This window comes from Equus quagga, chromosome 5 (assembly GCF_021613505.1).
Source record: "Equus quagga isolate Etosha38 chromosome 5, UCLA_HA_Equagga_1.0, whole genome shotgun sequence".
Classification (NCBI taxonomy): Eukaryota; Metazoa; Chordata; class Mammalia; order Perissodactyla; family Equidae; genus Equus; species Equus quagga.
In genome coordinates, this window is record NC_060271.1 from 65140048 (window position 1) to 65162318 (window position 22271).

The following is a 22271-nucleotide window of genomic DNA, read 5'->3' on the forward strand; positions in this document are numbered from 1 at the left end:
TGGCTCAATTTTTTTTAAAAAGCTATGATCAGCAAATGTTGGAGCTCCAAGGTCAGTTTTATCTTCAAGGTATACAGGGACACTGCAAACACTTGAGCTTGGGTTTGGGGGCTATGCAAGGGCCAGAGAGATAGAAAACAGGCACAGCATTAACTCATATGGAAAGACATGTGGGGCCCTAATTTGAGCTAGGGGCCAGAGGGACTCTAATCTCAAAGTAAGTGTTAACTAAAGAGAAACTGGATCCTATCCTTCCCACAACTGCTAGAAAGTGAAAAGATGGCACTGCATTCACCAGAGAAACGGAGAGAGAAAAAAGAAATAAGATTACCTTGGGAAATTATGGGGGCAGAACAACATTTGCAAGGATATTTACTACCTGTATGCATGGCCTATTTGGGTCTGGCGCTCTCCATCCTTGGAATTTGGTTAAGATGTTCCTTCTTATATGGCCCCCAAATGAAAGCTACCCCAGAGAAGGGCACAGGAAACCTCACAAATAATTTTTCAAGGAACAATAACACCAAGAGATCAAAGATTCTTGGAGTTCAAGAAAATAAGATAACATGAAATGAATGAGAATAAACAAAAATAAGAAAAAGTAGAGGGGCCGGCAGGTGGGGCAGCAGTTTAGTTCACACATTCCACTTTGGCAGCCTGGGGTTCACCAGTTCAGATCCCGGGTGTGGACTTGTCACTGCTTGGCAAACTATGCTGTGGTAGGCATCCCACATATAAAGTAGTGGAAGATAGGCATGGATGTTAGCTCAGGGCCAGTCTTCCTCAGCAAAAAGAGGAGGATTGGCAGCAGATGTTAGCTCAGGGCTAATCTTCCTCAAGAAAAAAAAAGGAAAAAAGTAAAAGTAGAGTTCTGCCAAGACTTCAGATTGGGGAACTATGAAATTATGAGAGCTTGTTTAAAGAAATAAATTACAAATTTGACACTGTATGGAAGGTACAGAAACTAAAAACAAAGCAAGTGTACATTTAAAAACATTGAAATAAAATGTCTAGAAATTAGAAATAGAATAACCACAATTTTAAAAATCAATTCTTAACAAAAATACCATAAACTGGGTGAATTATAAACAAAAGAAATTTATTTCTCACAGTTCTAGAGGTTCGGGAGTCCATAATCAAGCCACCAGCAGATTCAGTGTCTGGTGAGTACCGCTATCTGGTTCATATGTGGCCATCTTCTTGCTGTAACCTTACGTGGTGGAAGGAGTGAAGGAACTCTCTGGGGTCTCTTTTATAAGAGAACCAATTACATTAATGAGAGCTCAATCTTCATAACCTAATCACCTTCCAAAGGTGCCACCTAATAATACTATCATGTTGGGAGTTAGGATCTAAGATGTGGATTTGGGGGTTACAAACATTCTCTCCTTAGTATCAATAGAAAAGGGACTTCCACTTCCAGGCAAAATGGAGAAAAAGGATGTGTGTGGTCTGGACCTTTCAAAAAAATGGTTTTCAGGACACTGGACATCAAGCAATAAAGGACAGTCTGAGAGACAGGAAACAAATGAGCTGAGCCCTGTGAGTGTACCAGCTTATTGAATTGAGAGATTTTTCAGGCTGCAGCACAAGGAGGAGAAATGTAGGTGGAGCCAAGTGGACTCTCTGGTTGAGGAAACAAAGCTGAAATTCCAGAAAGACTGAAGTAGCTAAAATTTGCAGGACAGAGTACCAAAGGAGAAAGAGATGCAGAGATAGAAAGAACTCCATATATCTGTTGATAATAGTTCATCTAGAATATTCAACAGAGAGCCCATTGGTGCATGTCTATGAGGAAACTGCCCAAGGCTGAGCAAAGAACCTCCCAAAGAAATTGGAGGTAACAGTGTCTGGAACTCACACAGGGCCAGGAACAGTGCCTGGTTCCACCAGCCAATTATGAAAACCTCATAATTTACAGGACATTGAGTAAAGTATTCAGAAAGACTTTGTCTTTGTAGTGGGGAATACTGAGCTCTAGACTAAATACTGCTCTGGTCCCAGCAAACAAACCATAAAGGATGACCCAAGAGAATCAAGCTATTTCCAAGTAATTTAACTATGTCCCAGATCAAAGCTTAAGAATATTTATAGCAATGCAATGATGTCAAGCACCCAACAAAGTAAAATTCACTAGGCCCTGTATCCAATGAAAGGTTAGCAGTATGCAGAAGAGCAGGAGTATGACTGATAATGAGGAGAAAAATTAGTCAATGTAACCAAATCAGAACTCACGCAATCATTAGAATTAGAAGGAAAGAACATTTTTTATTAAAACTATATTACATATATTCAAAAGTTAAATAGACAGATAGAAGATATTAAGAAAGAGAGTTAAAGTGAACTGCTAGAGATGAAAACCACAGCATTTCTGATATAAAAACTGGGTGGAATTAATCAGAGATGACAGAGGAATAGATTAGTAAACATGAACACATTAGAATAGAAACTATTCAACATGAAACAGAAGAAAAAGAATCGAAAACAATGGCAAGTTCATCAGTGAGCTTTAGGACAACCTCAAGGGGCAAATATACTTTTAATTGAAGTCCCAAAGGACAAAGAGTGTCAGAAACAGAAAAAATATTTGAAGAAATACTAGCCAAAATATTCCAAATTTGATGAAAATTGTAAATGAACAGATCCAGTAAACTGAATGAACTGCAAGCACAGGAAAGATGAAGAAAAATATTTGATCTGACGAAGACTTCCAGTACTGTGTTGAGTGTGAGTGGTGGTGGGCACCTTGTCTTCTTCTTGATCTTAAAAGAAAAGTTTTTAGCTATTCACCATTCAGTTACGATGTGAGCAGTGAGCTTGTCGCATTATATAGTCTTTATTATGTTGAGGTAAGTTCCTTCTCTAACCAAACTGTTGAGAGGTTTAACATGAAAGGGAGTTGAATTTGTCAAATGCATTTTCTGCATTTATCAAGATGATCATATGATTTTTATCCTTGATTTTTTTAAGGTGGTGTATCACGTTTATTGATTCACATATGTTGACCTAAGCTTACATCCCAGGGATAAATCTGACTTGATCATGGTGTATAATCCTTTCAAGGTACTATTGGATTCAGTTTGCTAGTATTTTGTGGAGAAAATTTGCGGAGAAAATTTGCAGCTATGTTCATCACAGATATTGGCCTGTAGTTGTCTTCCCTTGAGTCTTTGTCTGACTTTGCTATTAGTGTGATATCGGCCTCATAAAATGAGTTTGGAAGTGTTCTCTCCTCTTCTATTTTTCTGAAGAGTTTGAGAAAGATTGGTGTTAATTCTTCTTCAAAAGTTTGGTAGAATTCACCAGTGAAGCAATCTAGTCCTGGGTTTTATTTTTTTGGAGATTTTTGATTATCAATTCAATCTTCTTACTACTGAATGGTCTGTTCAGATTTTCTATTTCTTCAAGATTCAGTTTGAGTAGCTTGTATGTTGCTAGCAATTAATCCACTTCTTCTAGGTTAGCCAATTTATTAGCATATAATGGTTCAAAATAATGCTTTATGATGCTGTTTATTTCTTTTTTGGTTGTTCTTTGTTTTTTATTTATTTTTTCATTGCAGTAACATTGTTTTATAGTGTTACATAAATTTCAGGTGTACAATGTAGTATATTTTGAATTCTGTGTAGATTACATCATGTTCTCCACCCAGAGACTAATTACCATCCATTACCACACACATGTTCCTAATCACCCCTTTCAACGTCCTCCCTCTCCCCTTTCCCTTTGGTAAAGCCTAATCTAATCTCTGTTGCTGTGTGTTTGTTTGTTGTTTTTATCTTCTACTTATGAGTGAGATCATATGGTATTTGACTTTTTCTCTCTCTGATTTATTTCACTTAGTGTAATACCTATAAGGTCCATCCATGTCACAAATCCTGGATTTCATCATTTCTTCTCGCTGAGTATTATTCCATTATGCATATGTACCAAATCTTCTTTATCCATTTGTCACATCATGGGCACCAAGGTTGCTTCCAAGTCCTGGCTATTGTGAACAATGCTGCAATGAACATAGGGGTGCATGTATCTTTATGCATTTGTGTTTTCAAAACCTTGCATAGATACCCAGCATTGGAAGAGATGGATCACATGTAGATCTAGTCTTAATTTTCTGAGGAAACTCCATACTGTTTTCCATACTGGCCGCACCAGTTTGCACTGCCACCAGCAGCGTACAAGGTTTCCATTCTCTCCACATCCTGTCCAACACTTATTGTTTCCTGTCTTGTTGATTATAGCCATTCTGACAGGAATGAGGTCATACCTCACTGTAGTTTTGATTTGCATTTTCCTGATAGATAATGATGTTGAACATCTTTTCATGTGCCTGTTGGCCATCTGTATATCTTTTTTGAAGAATTCTCTGTTCTGATCTTTTGCCTATTTTGTAATTGGGTTCTTAGTTTTTTCATTTTTGATATGTATGATTTATTAGCATATTTTGAATATTAACCCTTTATCAGATATATGATTTGCAAATATCTTATCCCAACTGTTAGGTTGTCTTTTCATTTTGTTAATGGTTTCCTTTCCTGTGAAGAAGAGTTTTAGTTTTATGTAGTCCCATTTGACTATTTTTTCTATTGTTTCCCTTGCCAAGTCAGACATGGTATTTGAAAAAATGCTGCTAAGACCGATGTCGGATATCATACTGCCTGTATTTCCTTCTAGAAGTTTCATGTTTTCAGATCTCAAGTTCAAGTCTTTAATCCATTTTGAATTGATTTTTGTGCATGGTGTAAGATTATGGTCTACTTTCATTCTTTTGCATGTGGCAGTCCAATTTTACCAACATCATTTATTGAAGAGACTCTCCTTTCTCTGTTGTATGTTATTGGCACCCTTGTCGAAAATGAGCTGTCCATATATGTGTGGGAGTATTTCTGGGCTCTTGATTCTGTTCCATTGATCTGTAGGGCCATTTTTGTGCCAGTACCATGCTGTTTTGGTTACAATAACTTTGTAGTATATTTTGAAACAAGAGTGTGACACCTCCAGATGTGTTGGTTTTTATCCGCATACCTTTGGCTATTTGGGGTCTTTTTTTGTTCCATATACATTAGGATTCTTGGTTCTATTTCTGTGAAAAATGTCATTGGAACTTGGATAGGAATTGCATTTAAACCATAGATTGCTTTAGGAAGTGTGGACATTTAAACGATGTTAATTCTTCCAATCCAAGAACACAAAATATCTTTCCATTTCTTTGCATCTTCTTCAATTTCTTTCAACAATGTTTTATAGTTTTCAGTGTACAGATATTTCACCTCTTTGGTTAAGTTTATTCCTAGGTATTTTATTGCAATTGTAAATGGGATTGTATTCTTAATTTCTCTTTCTGCTACTTCATTGTTAGTTTATAGAAATGCAGCTGATTTTCGTATGTTGATTTTGTATCCTGCAACTTGACTGTATTTGTTTCTTATTTCTAAAAGTTTTTTTAGTAGATACTTTAGGGTTTTCTATATATAAAATCATTTCATTTGCAAATAGTGACAGTTTCAATTCTTCTTTTCCAATTTAGATTCCCCTTTATTTCTTTTTCTTGCCTGATTTCTCTGGCTAGGACTTCCAATACTATGTTAAATAAGAGGGGAGAGTGGGCATCTTTGTCTGGTTCCTGTTCTTAGAGGGATAGCCTTCAGTTTTTCTCCATTGAGAATGATATTAGATTGTGGGTTTGTCATATATGGTCATTATTATGTTGAGGTATTTTCCTTCTATATGCATTTTATTTAGTGTTTCCATCATAAATGGATGCTGTATCTTCTCAAAAGCTTTCTCTGCATCTATTGAGATGGTCATGTGATTTTATTCCTCATTTTGTTAATGTGATGTATCACATTAATTGATTTGTGGATGTTGAACCATCCCTGCATCCCTGGAATAAATCCCACTTGATCATGGTGTATGATCTTTTTAATGTATAGTTGTATTCGATTTGCTAGTGTTTTGTTGAGGATTTTTGCATTGGCGTTCATCAGTGATGTTGACCTGTAATTTTCATTTTTTGTGTTATCCTTGTCTTGTTTTGCTATCAGGGTAATGTTGGCTTCATAGAATGAGTTAGGAAGCTTTCCTCTTCAATTTTTTGGAACAGTTTGAGGAAGATAGGTATCAAGTCTTCTTTGAATGTTTGGTAGAATTCACCAGGGAAGCCGCCTGGTCCCAGACTTTTATTTTGGGGGAGGTTTTTGATTACTTCTTCGATCTCCTTACTGGTGATTGGCCTATTCAAATCTCTACTTCTTCTTGATTCACTTTTGGAAGGTTGTATGATTCTAAGAATTTATCCATTTCTTCTAGATTATCCATTTTTTTTTATGTATAGCTTTTCATAGTATTCTCTTATAGTCTTTTGTATTTCTGAGGTGTCTATTGTAATTTCTCCTCTTTGATTTCTGATTTTATTTACTTGAGCCTTCTCTCTGTTTTTCTTGGTCCATCAAGCTAAAGGTTTGTGAATTTTGTTTGTCTTTTCAAAGAACAAGCTCTTGGTTTCATGTATTTTTTCTATTGTTTTTTTTAGTCTCTATTTCATTCATTTCTGCTATGATTTCTTATTATTTCTTTCCTTATGCTGATTTCAGGCTTTGATTTTCTTCTTTGTCCAGTTCCTTTAGCTGTGCTGTTAGATTATTTATTTGAAATTTTTCTTGTTTGCTAAGGTAGGCTTGAATGGCTCTAAAGTTCCCTCTTGGAACTGCTTTTGCTGTATCCCATAGATTTTGATATGTTGTATTTTCATTTTCATTTGTCTCCAGGTATTTTTTTATTTCTCCTTTGATTTCTTTATTGACCTATTCGTTATCCAGTAGCATTTTTTTTAGTCTCCACATATTTCTGGCTTTTCTGATTTTGTTCCTGTAGTTGATTTCTATTTTCTCACCTTTGTGGTCTGAAAGGATGTTTGGTATTACTTCAATCTTCTTATATTTATTGAGTCTTATTTTGTGTTCCAATTTGTGATCCATTCTGGGGAATGTTCCATGTGCATTTGAAAAAAATGTGTATTGTGTGGTTTTTGGATGGAATGTTCTATATATATCTACTAAGTCCATCTGGTCTAATGAGTCATTTAAGACCAATATTTCCTTATTGGTCTTCTCTTTGGATGATCCATCCATTGGGGTAAGTGGAGTGTTAAAGTACCCTACTATTGTCGTGTTACTGTCTATTTGTCTTTTTATGTCTGTTAATAATTGCTTTATTTATTTAGCTGCTCCTATGTTGGCTGCATAGATATTTACAAGTGTTATATCTTCTTGTTGGATTGTTCCCTTTATCATTATGTAGTGCCCGTCTTTGTCTCTTGTTACAGTTTTTGTTTTAACGTCCGTTTTGTCTAAGTATTGCTACCGCTGCTTTCTTTTCTTTGCCATTTGCATGGAATATCTTTTTCCATCCATTCACTTTCACTTTGTGTCTTTAAGTCTGAAGTGTGTCTTTTCTCTGCAGCATATGGATGGGTCTTGTTTTTTAATCCAGTTGGCCACAGTATGTCTTTTGATTAGAGCATTTAGTTAATTTACATTTAAAGTAGCTATTGATAAATATGTATTTATTGTCATTTGGTTATTTTTTTGTTCTGGGTGTTTTAGTAGTTCTCTGTTCCTTTCATCTTCTCTTGCTTACGTTCCTTGTGGTGTGATTGTTTTCTTTAGTATTATGCTTGGGTTCAGTTCTCTTAATTGTTTGTGTATTTATTATGGGTTTCTGGTTTGTGATTACCATGGAGTCCATATATAATATTCTACATATACAGCAATCTATATTGAATTGATAGTCTCTTTAGTTTGACCTCTTTCTAAAAGCTCTACTCCTTACTCCCCTCTTCCCACATTTTATGTTTTTGAAATCATATCTAATCTCTCATTTTGTGGGTGTCTATCCATTACCCTCTTATCATTGAAATAAGTAAATTTAGTACTTTTGTCTTTTAACCTTCATATTACTTTCATAGGTGGTTGATCTGCTCTCTTTACTGTATGTTTGCCTTTACCAGTTGTTTTATTTCTTGTTGTGTTTTTTTTTCTTTTTGTCATAATTTTCTTATTCTTATTTGTGGTCTTCTCTTTCCCATTAAGTAAGTCCCTTCAGCATTTCTTGTAGAACTGGTTTCTTGGAGATAAACTACTTTAATTTTTGCTTGTCTGGGAAACTCTTTATCTCTCCTTCCATTTTGAATGATAACTTTTCCAAATAGAGTATTCTTGGCTGTAGGGTTTTTCCTTGAAGCACTTTAAATATATCATGCCACTCTCTTCTAGCCTCTAAGATTTGAGCTGAGAAGTTTGCTGATAGCCTTATGGGCTTTCCTTTCTATGTCACTTGTTGCCTTTCTCTTACCACTTTTAGGATTCTCTCTTTATCTTTAATTTTGGACATTTTAATTATAATGTGTTTTGCTGTGGGCTTCTTTGGGTTTATCTTGTTTGGTGTTCTCTGTGCTTCCTGTACTTGGATGTCTGTTTACTCCCTTGGGTTATTAAAGCTTTCAGGTATTATTTCTTCAAATAGATTCTCTACCCCTTTATCTCTCTCTCTTCTCCTTCTGAGACACCTATAATACGAATGTTAGTGTGCTTGATATTGTGCTAGAGTTCCCTTAGACTGTTCTTGTTCTTTTTAATTCTTTTTTCTTTTATCTGTTCAGTTAGGGTGTTTTTCTCTATTCTTTCATCCAGCTCGCTGATCCCTTCTTCTGTATCATCTACTCTGCTATTGAGCCCCTCTAGTGAATTTTTCACTTCCAGTATTATAGTCTTCATTTCTGCTAGGTTCTTTTTTATATTTTCCAATTATTTTTTGATGTTCTCACTGTATTCATCTATTTTTTTCCCCAAGATCAGTGAGCATCCTTATGAGTTTTTGTTTGAGCTCTTTCTCAGGTAGATTGCTTATTTTTGTTTCATTTAGTTCTTTTTCTGGGGTTTTGTCCTGTTTTCTTGCTTCAAATGTATTCCTTTACCTCATCATTATGTCTCTTTCTCTGTGCTTATATCTATGTATTAGGTGAGTCAGCTATGTCTCCTGATCTTGGAGAAGTGGTTTTATGTAAGAGATGCCTTTTGAGGCCCAACAGCTTGCTTCCCTCTCATCACTAGTCCAAATGTTCCAAGCGTGACCCCTGTGTGGGCTATGTGTGTCCTTCTCCTGCAGCAGGGTTGCTCTTATTGCAGGTACCTAGGGAGTCTATGTTTTCTTTCCCTGGCTATTTGTAAATCAGGTTTGGGGAGCCCCAGCACCATTGGCTGCAAGGTCAATAGCACACTCCTGTTGCAGTTCTTCTGTTAAGTGAGTAGGCTCCCAGTACGGCTGTTTGCTAGGCTCAGGTGCTTACTATTGCTGTAGACCTCAGACCTGCAAAGCTGTTGTCAGCTCTCTTAGCTTTGCAGCTGAGTGGGCCTGGCCCCAGGAATGGTAGAACCCAATTGTTTCAGGATTTGAAACATGGGCCAATCCCCTTTGTGGTTCTTTGTGAAGCACAGGTCTTCTGCCACTGATAAGCCCCGCCCTCCACAGGTCCACACACACCATCAATGCAGCCCTGATACATGCACACTTCCTGGGCCCCTGGATCACACTCAGTCACCCCACTGCAGAGGTCCCCACCTCTCCACCAATGTCTCCAACAGGTCACCTGCTCCTCACACAGGCCCTGCCCCACCAGGTGGACACACTCTCCTGCCTGTAGAGGATTGAGGCACTCAGTCTATTCAGGCTGACAAGTAGCCTGAGGGCTTGCTGTTGAGTGGAGCCAGGCCTTAGGACATGTTGACTGCCCTGGCTGAACTGGAATAAATCTGCACTCTAACAGGTGTGGCAGACTGCTGGGCTAACAGGCCAGGGGAAGAACTCCAATGGCATCTGCCAACATCTGTGTCTGCATGCCTGTACTAGGTCACAACAATGACTGCAGCCAATGTCTCAGTCTCCAGAGAGGTCTCACCTCTCACCAAGATGCACCCTGAGCCTTCCAGGTGGATCTCTTTTCATCAAAGGTTTGTGCACCTTTCTTTCTGGTGATTTTAAGTGGCTCTCCTGGATGGGCAAATTTGTGCTTGGGCCCTTTAAGAGTTGGCTTTATTCCGTTTATGTCAATAGCTTTTCTGGGGTATTCCCTGTTGCAGTTAGTAGTCAGCAAAGTAAGATATTATAAGATTCATCTCAGTTGTGCTGAGTCTGAAGAGTGCTTACAGTGATAATGAACCCCCCCCACACACACACTCAGGTCCCTACTTCTCCAGGGAGAGCTGCATACAGTAGGGTGGCTCTCACCCAGCCAGCTGTGAAGCTCCACAGTTCACAGTGATGGCTTTTTTTCTCTCTGGAAGGAATTTCTGCCACTTCTGCCTCAATCAGGACTGTCGCTTGTCGTGGGGGTTCTTTTTATCCAGTTTTCAGTTTCTCTCTGGGGTAATTGTTCCAAGGATAGTGGAAATCTGGTTGTGTTTGTGGGAGTGAGTTCAGAGTCTGCCTACACTGCTATCTTGATGAGATCTCCCAAAGCCATTTATTTCTGTGGTACTAGTTGTGATGTGTCCTCTTTCATTTCTGATTTTATTTATGTGAGTCCTGTATCTTTTTTCCTTAATTAGTCTAACTGAAGGTTTGTTGATTGTGTTTATCTTTGCAAAAAATCAATTCTTACTTTAATTGATATTTTCTATTGTCTTCCTAGTCTCTGTTTCAGTAAAATCTGACCTGATCTTTGTTATTTCCTTCTTTATGTCAATTTTGGGCTTAAATTGCTCTTCTTTTTCTAGTTCCTTAAAGTGTAAAGTTTGGTTGTTTATTTGAGATCTTTCTTTTTCTTAATATAGAAGTTTATCACTGTAAACTTTCCTCTTAGAAATGCATTTGCTGCATTCCAAATTTTTGGTATGATGTATTTCCATTTTCATTTGTCTCAAGATATTTTTTGATTTCCCTTTGACCCATTGACCAATTGGTTGTTCATGACTTTGTTGTTTAATCTCTACCTATGTGAATTTTCCGGGTTTCTTCCTGTTATTCATTTCTAGTTTTGTATCATTGTGCTCAGAAAAGATATTGGTATGATTTAAATATTCTTGCATTTGCTGATACTTGTTTTGTGATCTAATCTATCACCTATCCTGGGAAATGTTCTGTGTCCACTAGAGAAGAATGTGTACTCTGCTGCTATTAGATGGAATGTTCTATATATATATCTGTTAGGTCTATTTTGTCTAAGGTATAGTTCAAGTCCAATATTTTCTTATTGATTTTTTTGTCTGGATGATCTATCCCTTGTTGAAAGTGAGGTATTGAAGTCCCCTTCTATCATTGCATAGTGATCTATTTATTCCTCAGATCTGTTAATGTTTACTTCATATATTTATGATGTTGGGGGCATATACATTTAATACAGTTATTTCTTCTCAATGAATTCATTGACAATTTTACAGTTATATAATATACTTCTTTCTTTCTTATTAAAGTTTTTGAGTTAAAGTCTATTTTGTCTGAAGTAAGTATAGCCACACCTGTTCTCTTTTGGTTCCTATATGCACGGAATATCTTTTTGTATCCCTTACTCTAGCTTATGTCTGTCTTTAAAGCTGAAGTGAATCTCTTGTAGGCAGCATGTCTTGAGGTCTGAGTTTTTTTTATCCATTCACTCACTCTGTGCTTTTCATTTGAAAATTTAGTCAATACACATTGAAAGTAATTTTTAATGGATGAGGATGTACTATTTCCATTTTGGTCACTGTTTGAAGGGTGTTTTGAAGACCCATTGTTTCTTTCATCCTCTCTTGTTGTCTTCCATTTTGAATTGATGATTTTCTATATTGATATGCTTTTATACCTTTCTCTTTATCTTCTGTATATCTACTATTGTTTTTTGCTTTGTAGTTAGCATGAGGTTTACATAAAGCATATTATAACAGGCTTTTAAGTTTATAACAACTTAACTTTGCATACAAAAGCAGAACATCCTTACCACCCCTACCACCTTTTGTTTTTGAAGTCATAATATACTAATCTTTATATTATGGATGCATTGACAAATTCTTGTGGTTATATTCGTTTTTAACTACCTTAACTACATTATGTTACAATATTAGCATATTCTGGATTTGACAATATATTAACCTGTGTCAGTGAGTTTTATACTTTCATGTGATTTCATGTTAGTAGGTAGCATCCTTTCTTTTCAGCTTGAAGAATTCCCTTTAGCATTTCTTGTAAGGGAGATCTACTAGTGATGAATCGCTTCAGCTTTTCTTTGGGAATGTCTTTTTCTCTCTTCAGTTCTCAAGGACAGCTTTGCAATGTAACGTATTCTTGGTTGGCATTTTTTTCCTTTAGTACTTTGAATATATCATCCCACTCTCTTCTGGCATGCAAGATTTCTGATGAGAAATCCACTGATAGCATTAGGGGAGTTCCCTGGTATGTTTTTCTCTTGTTACTTTCAAGATTCTTTCTTTCTCTTTTATTTTGGATAGTTTTATTTTAATGTGTCTCAGTGAAGTATTCTTTGGGTTGAAACTGATTGAGGAACTTTGAACTTCATGCACCTGTGTGTCCATATCTTTTCCCAGTTTTAAGGAGTTTTCAGCCATTATTTCTTTAAATAACCTTTCTGACCCTTTCTCTTTCTCTTCTCCTTCTGAGATTCCCATAATGAGAATATTGGTTCACTTGTGGTTCTTTAATAAGTCCCAGAGGCTTTCTTCATTCCTTTCCACTGCTTCTTTTTCTCCTCTGACTGGATAATTTCAAGTGATCTCTCTTTAAGTTTGAGGATATTTACTTCTGCTTGATCAAGTCTATTATTGAAACTCTCTACTGTATTTTTTTAGCTCAATCTTTGTATTCTTCAGCTCCAAAATTCATATTTGGCTCACTTATATTAATGTTTTCTACCACTCTGTTGAACTTCTCATTTTCTTCTTGTATTGTTTTCCTGATTTCACTAAAATTGCATGTTTAAAATCTGCTTTCTTGGAGCCTTCTGAGCTTCTTTAGAACAATTATTTTGAATTCTTCGAAGACTATTCATTCATCTCCATTGCTTTGGAATCAGCTACTGGAAGTTTATTTGGTTCCTTTGGTGGGGTCATGTTTTCCTGATTCTTCATGATCCCTGTAGCCTTGCATATGTGTCTGCACATTTGACAAACCAATAAACTCTTCTAGACTTTATGGACTGACTTCATTAAGGGAAGACCTTCACCTGCAGTTGAGGGCATGCTGGAGTGTGCTGTGGCTCCACATCTAGTGGTGCATGGCATCAAATGTGGGGGCATGTGGCTGTAGCCACCCCTGACACAGGAAGGGTTAATGATCACTGGAAAAGGCTTGCCAACAAACTGTGACCCAGAGGTGAGAAGGCCGGTCAGCCAATGATGGGTAAGACCTCCAGGGGGAGGCAACCTAAGACAGGCGTGGTCACCTGGGGGCACAGATGGAGACATGATATCCATATCGGGAGCAGGAAGGGCCGTTGCCTAGGAGACCTTGCCTGCTCCGAGATAAAAATATACGAGCACAGCAATAACATGATAATGTCAAAACAGAGGCCAAGGGAAGGCTCCTTGAGAAATCACTAAGAATTCTTGGCATTCACTAATTACTTCATCCAGAACACCTGTGTATGTTTAACAGATGTAAGCTATGTATATATTGAAATGCTGGTTATAATAAACTCAGAGTGGCCATCAGCCCTCTCCGTATCTATCCTGATGTGTACATTGGATTGCAACACGGACATATGGTGACCCCGACATGATCCAAGATCAGCGGCATTATTGGTGAGTAACGATATTAGGGAATTTCAACCGCCTTTTGGTGGTCCACTGTGAGAATGATGGGCCAACAATTGGTGACCCAGCAGAAATTATACTTTAAGACACTTCAGCAGCTGCTGAAGGCGAATTCAGTTTCGGTTTCTCCCGCCGAGTTACAGAGGATATTGCTGGCAATATCTACACATTGCCCCTGGTTCCCTGAGGATGACACCTTGGACATTGAGTTGTGGGAAAGGGCTGGCAAGGCACTAAAGTTTCGCTTTGAGCATGTCCTTTTAAAGGATGTACATATGTTAACGACTTGGGGAACAGTAAGTACTGTGCTGTTCCTTTGGGGGATCTATCAAATGAGGAAAAATCGGCCTCTTCACCCGAGTGCTCTTCAAGCAAAGCTGAGGAGGTGCCACCACTGCCTCCTCTGCATTGCTCACTGCCAAGAGACTCTTTTAAAAGGGCCATTAGTAAATCTCAGACAAATTTTGAACAAACGTCCTCAGACGATGATGATTTACCATTCCCCCCTCCTTTAGAGAGGCGTTTCGCCTTCAAGAACCCTCCTGTCTTGCCTATGCCTCCTCCTTGTACTCCACCAGCCCTGTATGTTGATTCCAGACAGTATAGTGTGGTTCATAATTGCCTTCAGGAAGGATAAAATCGTGGAGATCCTGGTGTTTTTCCTGTGCCTTCCCCGTAATGGTCAAACATGGGCAAAGAGAACATGAATCCCTTCCTTTTTGGGGTGTTTAAGGAGCTGAAAAAGAGCATTAGAGAGAATGGAGTGCAGTCACCTTTCACTGTCGGGATGATAGAGGCACTGGGAGCCAGTTATCATATGCTGCCCTGTGATTGGCTTTTGCTCACAAAGACTCTTTTGTCGCATGCTGAATATACTCTTTTCAGGTCTGAGTATAATGAGATGTCTGTATCCCGATCTATGGATAATCTATGTTTAAACCCCCCTCTCCCAATTAGTGCTGACATGTTACAGGGGGTCGGCCAATATGCGACGCCTCAAGCACAGGCTGAGGCAAATGGAATGTGGCATAGATAATGTTCAGAGGTGCCATGAGCAGCCTGGAAGGCAATTCCCCCTTCAGGGACAGACAAAGCCACCAATTCCTTTGTGAATGTCCGACAAGGGCCAAACGAGCCATACATAGAATTTATTGACCGTCTCCAGCAGGCAATTGAGAGACAAATAGCTCATCCTGAAGCGGCTCAAATTATCCTGTTGAAAATAGCCTTTGAAAATGCTAATGCTGATTGCCAGTCTGCTATGTCTCACCTTAAAGGGCAAACTCACACCTTAGGGGATATGTTGCAAGCCTGTCAGGAAGTAGGAACACATAGTCATGTGGTCAAAGTAATGGCAGCAGCGTTTTCGCAGCTGCCCAAACGTGCTTTTTGATAATGCCTGTTTTAAGTGCCGAAGACCTGGACACCGTGCAAAACAATGCAAGTCCGGTCCAAAAGATATCCCTGGTAAAGGAGGGCCAGCCAATATTAAAAAGCCACCTTCTAAACCATGTCCTCGGTGCTGAAGGGGATTCCATTGGGCAAATCAATGTTGCTCTAAACTTAATGTAGATGGTAATCTAATCAACCGTGACTTGGCGTTGGGAAACTCGAAACGGGGCACACTCCCCAGTGCCGCAAAAAAACAAGTTTGGGGAGCTCTCAATCAGCAGGCTGACTCTATGTGAATGATTTAGTGGCGGCCTCGTCAGGAAGTGCCGGAGTGGATCTCATGGCCTCAGAGACAGTTGTCATGGATTGTGCTGACGAAACCTTTCCTGTTCCTACCAATGTATGGGGACCTTTACAATCAGGATATTTTGGGTTATTAACGGGATGCTCTAGTTCAGCTTTGAAGGGCTTAAACGTCATTCCTAGGGTAATTGATGCTGACTATCAAGGCGAAATAAAAATCGTGGTCCATTCATCTAGTTATTATGTGATAGAAGCTTTTACGAGGATAGCTCAGTTGATATTAATACCTTACTTGTCCCCTGCTCATGCCTCCGCTATCAAGAGGGGGGCCAGTGGCTTCAGCCACACTGGCGACGGTGCTTTCTGGATACAGTCATTAACATTAAATTGGCCCATTCTTACAGTATACATACAGGAGATTCCCTTTGAAGGGCTCCTGGATACTGGGGCCAATAAAGCCATTATAGCCTCGCCCACTTGGCCTCCCTGTTGGCCTAAAAAGCAAACCTCTGCATCTGTACAAGGTGTAGGGGGGCTTATGATGCCTGAGGGAAGTGATCACGTACTCAAAGTCAGAGGACCTGAAAACAGAATTGCCTTAATTACACCCTACATTCTTCCAACTCCATACTCCCTATGGGGGTGAGATTTTCTTTCTCAATGGAAACTACCTCTAAACGTTAAGCCTTTTTCCTAGGGGCCGCTGATGTTATTAACATTCCTCCCATACCTATTCAATGGAAAACTACCACGCCTGTATGGATAGATCAGTGGCCCCTTCCAAAAGAAAAATTACAGGCTTTAAAAATGCTAGTACAGGAGCAACTAAAATTAGGCCATATTGTACCCTCAAACACCCCAGTATTTGTGATAAATAATAAATCTGAAAAATGGAAATTACTCCAGGACTTAAGGGCAATTAATGCTGTCATGCAACCTATGGGGGCTTTACAGAAGGGATTGCCAAACCCATCTTTAATACCTGAGAATTGGCAAATTGTTGTTATTGACATTAAAGACTTTCTTTTCTCTACCTTTGTGAACCGCTGATAGGAAAAGTTCACATTCACTGTCCCAGTTTAAAACAATCAAGAGGTCCCCCAGAAATATCAGTGGAAGGTCTTGCCTCAGGGCATGAAAAACAGTCCTACCATATGCCAACAATTAGTAGGAGATGTGTTATTAACTTTTCGAAGCAAATACCCTACTATACAACTTTACCGTTATATGGATGATATTTTATTAGCAGTGCCAACTAAAAATTTATCATTAACAGCATACCAACAATTAATTGAATTGCTAAAAGGCAAAGGCCTGCTTGTGGCTCAAGATAAGGTACAGTTTACCTCCCCCTGGAAATTTCTAGGATTAATGATTGATAGACACCTGGTAAAGCCATGCATTCCCTCTATTTCCATACCCAATACTTTAACATTAGTTACATTGCAACAGCTTTTAGGAAATATCAATTGGATACGTCCTTTTCTTGGCATCTCGACACATTCTCTGAGTCACTTGTTTTCCATGGTACAGGGTGACTCTTCCCCCTCTTCTATGTGCACTCTTACCCCTGAGGCAAAACAAGAACTAAGCCTAGTAAACAAGGCTCTAACCTCCCAATTTTTAAATCGTTTTAATCTGGAAATTCCCTTATGACTTTATGTGATAAACACACCTAAAAGTCCTACTGGTATTGTCTGTCAAAAAGCGGGCAAGGTTATAAAATGCTTGGAGTGGATATACTTGCCCCACACACCAGCTAAGGTACTCTATACACATTTTGATGGAATAGCGGAGGTTATTCAAAGTGGATGTTTACGGTATTTACAATTGCGAGATTACAGAAGGGATTGCCAAACCCTTCTTTAATACCTGAGAATTGGCAAATTGTTGTTATTGACATTAAAGACTGTTTCTTTTCTCTACCTTTGTGAACCGCTGATAGGAAAAGTTCACATTCACTGTCCCAGTTTATAACAATCAAGAGGTCCCCCAGAGATATCAGTGGAAGGTCTTGCCTCAGGGCATGAAAAACAGTCCTACCGTATGCCAACCCTCAGACCATTTTTTTTTTACCTTGCACGTCTTCTCAATTTGATTATGTTATGATGATCAATTCACAAATACAAATGGCTTTGCAATCTTCTATGGGTGAGATTTCTTTTAAATCCCTGTCCCATCCATTCTTTCGTTTTTGTACACAAACTCCACTTCACTGACGGCTCCGGAAAAACCGGTATAGCTTGGTTTGCTAATAATGACTGGCAGACCAAAGTCTCTCATGGACATTCAACTACGCAAATTGCAGATTTGGCAGCTGTGTATCTAGCCCTGTGCACCTTTCCTTCTGTTCCTTTGAATATTCTTACGGATTCTGCTTATATAGCTAATGCTGTCCCACTTTTGCCCTCAGTTTTAAACTTTCATCAAATCACACAAGATATTTTCACTCATTTTCTGAAAATCAGGCAATTGTTGTCCCAGCGTACTTACTCCTGCTTTATTGCACACATACGCTCTCACACTCCTCTTCCCCGTCCTTTATCTCAAGGGAATGCTATTGTTGATTCTGCTGTAGCCAATGTTTCACTTGACTGTCCTGCGTTTACAGCAGCACGTTCATTTCACACCTTACACCATTGCAATGCTCCAGCCCTGCGCTCGCGCTTTCATTTAACAAATTGACAGGCTGCACAAATAATTGCTGGTTGCCCAGCCTGTCAACAATCTTCCCTAGCCACCTCTCCCTTCACTGCTGATGGGATTAACCCTCGTGGACTATACAGCAATGATCTTTGGCAAACGGACGCAACAATATTTCCGCCTTTTGGAAGTTTCGAGTATATTATCGCTTCTGTTGACACTCACTCTTGATTTCTTTTCGCATCGGCACATACAAAAAATACTGCTAAACAAGTCATTCGTCATTGGCTTGCTATATTTGCTTTCATGGGGTCCCCTACATGCATTAAAACTGATAATGGTCTCGAGTTCTCACGCAAATTATCCGCCAATTTTGTGCAAATTGGAATATTATCCACAAAACTGGCATCCCCTATAGTTCTACGGGACAAGCTATTATTGAGCGATGTCATAGAATGCTAAAGGCTGCTTTACAAAAACTGAAAGGGGGAAATGAGTATTATAAGAATGATCCGCAAGGTATTCTCAATCACGCCTTATTTACTATAAATTTTTCGAATCTAGTGGAAGATGGCACATCAGCTGCAGAAAGATATATGGGTCAAACTCAGAACCATATGGCCCAACTAGGCCAGCATTACACACATCTGTTTCAACACAAAATCTTGGCAAAGTGTGGATTAAAACGTCCTTATACGGATATCTGGAAGGGCCCTTTTATGGTTAAATGTGGGAAGAGAGGAGATCTTTGTGTTTTGACAGATAAAGGCATTGAGTGGATTCCATCAAAACGCGCACGGCCTGCTCTGGAATTACCGGAAAATGGACAAACAGATAAGTAAATCAGTTTTTTTCTTTTTCCTCTTTTCTTCCCTAATGCATGTTGAGGTGATTTCAGAGCATGAGAATCTCACATCTTGGGCCTTTATTCCTAATCCTCCTCTCTTTACTCCGGTTGCTTGGTGGCATGCCAATCCCCCTTTGTCCTCTAACGATTCTGATTGGACAGGAGGAACCGGGGTACCCCAACAACAACATACAGGCCTGCACCAAAAGGAAGAAGAACCTCTGGTGATGTATGCTAACAATTCACCTTTTTGTATGGTTTATCAAAACAAAAGCACAACATGTGTCACCTTTCAGGAACAAATGTATTTCTATTACTAACCTAAGAAAGGACAACAGGCAGCCAATCTGACATACGTTACTGCTATATCAACATCTTATGAAGACAAAAGTGTCACACAAGTTCCTTCCATCCCAATTTGCATCCAAAAACTGATTGGCATTACAAACATTACTCAGTACAGTGGTCCCCCTGCCGTACAACATATCCAAGGCGGGGCAACATGTTTGGGGCCAACGTGCTGGATTAGGGACCTCATGGACATCTTTTGAGTGACAATCATACTTGGGCCTTCAACAGATCAAGTCAGAAACCTATAACATGGAGCGAACACAGCCTATTTGGACCCCTTTTACAACTATCTCACAATGAGACAGTGTGCAGCCCCCGTCACAAAGGAATATGGAGGGTCGGGTTGCCTTTTATATCACGACAATTGTCCCATGGCAAATATGAGAATGAAACTGGCAATTATTTACTAACATTGGTCAAAAATGTTTCTGATACCGTTATGATTTGTACCACCCATCCTTATGTGTTATTATGGGGAAACAGTGTCCCTGCTATCCTAGAATCTTCTGGTATTCATGTGGTTAATATTTCTCCCCCTTATTGGTATTCTGATTGTTTAACACATTATAATATAACCTCATTGAATGTGACCTATGTAATGGTGTTAAAAAGAACAGCACATATTTGGTTACCTGTTTCTCTAAATCAGACATGGTCCGAAGAGCATGCTCTACATATCCTCCTTGAGTCCACGAGAAAATTACACCCTAAGCAGTTTTTGGCTATGCTAATTGCGTTCATTGTGTCTGCGGTGATTATCATTTCATCAGCCGCTACAGCTACTACTGCCTTGATTAACAGTGTTCCAACAGCCTGTAAGATGGAGTCCATCTTGGTAAATGTCACACAAGAATTACAGACACAGGCGGATATTGATAAAGGGCTGATGTCACGATTGCAGGCATTAGAAGCAGCAGTAGAGTGGCTTGGAGAGCAGCAAAATGCATTAAATATGCGTATGAAACAAAAATGTGATTGGCAATTTACCAGGAAATGTGTTACCCCCCCTACCATATAATAGCTCGCTGACATCTTGGCAAGAAACAAAAAAAACATTTACAGGGGGCATTTAACACCTCCCTGGCCAATGACATCACTGGGCTATAAGCTCGGTTAGAAAGGCAGTTACAAGAAGTACATAAGGTGTTCTCTCAAAAAATATTTCAAGACATTGAAAATGGGTTACACTGGCTAGAGCACTCCAGTTGGTTCTCGGGCCTCAATTTACGCATATTTGTTAATGCTGGTGTGATTTTGATATTATCCAAGTTAATAGTTTATGTTTTATGTCTGCTATGCTTCCTGAAAAAACAACAAAGGCAACAAGAGCAAGCATTGGTTGTGATGGGCCTTCTGGCCTTAGCACAATATGACACCTTCCTTGCTTTAAAAAACAAAAAAGGGGGAAATGTAGCTGCCCCTGATGCAGGAAGGGTTAATAATCACTGGAAAAGGCTTGCCAACAAACTGTGACCCAGAGGTGAGAAGGCCGGTCAGCCAATGATGGGTAAGACCTCCAGGGGGAGGCTACCTAAGACAGGCATGGTCACCTAGGGGCACAGATGGAGACACACTATCAATATTGGGAGCAGGAGGGGCCGTTGCCTAGGAGACATTGCCTGCTCCCAGATAAAAATATACGAGCACGGCAATAACATGATAATATCAAAACAGAGGCCGAGGGAGGGCTCCTTGAGAAATCACTAAGAATTCTTGGCATTTGCTAATTACTTCATCCAGAACACCTGTGTATGTTTAACAGATGTAAGCTATGTATATATTGAAACGCTGGTTATAATAAACTCAGAGTGGCCATCAGCCCTCTCCACATCTATCCTGATGTGTACATTGGATTGCAACACCGACAGTGGCAGCTTCAGACCTGTGGGGTGAAATGATCTCATTAGCTCAGGCATCTGGAATCCACAATAGTGACAACTGCATGACCCTTGATGGTAAGAACAGTGGGAGGTCTGTGGTAGCTCAAGGGCTGGTGAGGTCCTCAGCAATGCTTCCAGGTGCAGCAGTGAAAAACAGAGCAACCAGCAATGGTAGCCAGAACTAGCAGTGTGCACACACTCAATGCCAGGGACTGTCTATGCATGCCTGCATGTTTGAAGTGCTGGCTGCAGGCACTCATGAAGTGGTGAGAGTCAGGACCAGCATCAATGGCTGGAGCTGATTGTAGGTGCATGAGCTGCTACTAGTATGTTGGTTGTTGGCGTACACTTGTGTGGCTGTAGATACCAGCTGCAGGTGCGTGTACAGTGGTGAAGTGGTGGCATAAGTCAGTGATGTGCTGGTGCACAGTGACAGGGGCTAGACATGTGCATGCTCAGGGAAGTGAAGGCTAGTGATGGGAGTCAGGGTCAGCAATGTGCAAATGAGTGGCTGCTAAGGCTGGCTGCAGGCACACATGGTAATGCAGGCCAGTGGCAGGAGTTGGGGCTTTCAACAGGCACTGGAGATGCTATGCGGGCCTGGGCTGTTGATGTGCCCTCAAGTAGCATCAGAAATTAGACACAGTTGCACACAGAGTACTGGGGACCTAGGCTGGCCTGATGCACACATGCAGCCACAGTAGCTGGGACTTGCCACGTGGGAATCCCAGGGTCCAGGACATCCATGGCAGCACAGGCTGGATTGTCTCCACCTTGGGGTGGAGGATGCAGAGAGGTACTCAGGCAGGTGGAGCCTGTGAAAGCAAAATCCTCAGAGGCCTTCTGTGGCAAAACCTACAGATGGTCTGCAGCAACTGTGCTGGCCATGGCTTTCCTCAGTGGTGAAAGCTCTTTAGGACCTTTGTGGAGAAGTCTGCTGGAGTCTGTGATGGGATCCTCAGTGATGAAAGCTCTAGGGGTCTGCAGCATCCACAAGGACTGTTGAGGTCCTCAGCAGCAAAGGCTGCTAGAGTCCTCTGGAGAGAAGAGGAACTG